Raw genomic sequence first — 1,491 nt, 5'->3', positions numbered from 1 at the left:
TGTTGGGGTCGTCCGGCGGCTGGGGCGCGCGGGTGCGGTTTGGGGTTGGGTTTTGTTTAGACAAGTGGTGGGTGGGTGAGGTGGGGAGAGAGAGAGAGGGGTGGGGCCGGGCTGGGAGAGAGGGGAGGAGAATTTTTTTTAGAAGAAGAGAGGGGAGGAGATTCTCCGACCTCTTTGCCATCAGCCAGCGGATGGCAAAGGCCCATATCTTTGCCATCAGCCAGCGGCTGGCAGATGGCAAAGAGGTGGGGCTACTGGGCCGTTACAGCGCCGTCATCCATTGGGCCCCACCCACTTCTTTGCCATCTGCCAACAAACGGAAAAGATTCTTTGCCATCTGCTGGCAGATGGCAAAGAGGTGGGTTGATAGGCCGTTACAGCACTGGACCCCTATCCACCTCTTTGCCATCTGCTGGCAGATGGCAAAGATTATTTGCCATCCACTAGAAGATGGCAAAGAATTGGCTGATGGCAACCATGTTCTTTGCCGTCTGTCAGTTCTTTGCCATTTGTTTTTTGTAAGGAGATGGCAAAGACATTCTTTGCCATCAGCTGGCAGATGGCAAAGAGCTGGCTGATGGCAAATTCCCAGTTTCCAGTAGTGATACTAGTACTTCCTTCATTCCTAAATATAAGTCTTTGTAGAGATTTCACCATGAACCACATGCGGATGTATATAGATGCATTTTAAGTGTAGATTCATTCATTTTGTTATGTATATAGTTCACCTAGTGGAATCTCTACAAGGACTTATCTACCTAGTGGAATCCTTCCGTCTAGGTGTGTAAGTCATCTTATGAAAACCAAATAATCCGAAAACACTTAGGCACGGTGCATCAACTTCTATCTCGTTTCTTGTTTCTTGACATATCAACCAATAAAAGATGAGGGGTGTGCATGCTTTTAATGAGTTGAGACTACAAACATGATATGCAGTGGTTAGTTCATTGCATGCAATGCTATTAGTTAGCAAATAAACATTAATGTCTCTCGTTTTACCCTCCTCCTTGGTCACGGTGCATAACCTAAGATGACTTACTGACCTAGATGGCAGTGGTTTTAAATAAAATACGCGCGTTCTCGGAAAAAAGAAACGAAAACTAGCGGACAATTTTTTAAGGGTCTGTCTAGAACACCTCTAGATGTGACATAGTTATGTCACATCTAAGTTGATGTCCACTCTGTTTGTGGTCTATTTGTTTGTCCTAGTTTTTTTGTTTCTTGTTGCCGTACATTATATACTTGGGGGTGCTTAAATGTGATATCCTTAAATAACATCAGTAGATGTGAATTAGGCAAACTGATTTTCTAACGTACCAAGAAAGAAAACTCGATCAAAAACACACCCCTGCTTCCAGTTTGCGAGAGTCGTCGCGCACACACACATAGACATAGACATGCATATCCATGTTTACTACATAAAATTCCATCACACACATAGACATAGACATACATATGCATGTTTACTACATAAAATTCCATTTTCATCTC

This window comes from Triticum dicoccoides, chromosome 3B (assembly GCF_002162155.2).
Source record: "Triticum dicoccoides isolate Atlit2015 ecotype Zavitan chromosome 3B, WEW_v2.0, whole genome shotgun sequence".
Lineage (NCBI taxonomy): Eukaryota > Viridiplantae > Streptophyta > Magnoliopsida > Poales > Poaceae > Triticum > Triticum dicoccoides.
This window is presented reverse-complemented; position numbering follows the sequence as displayed.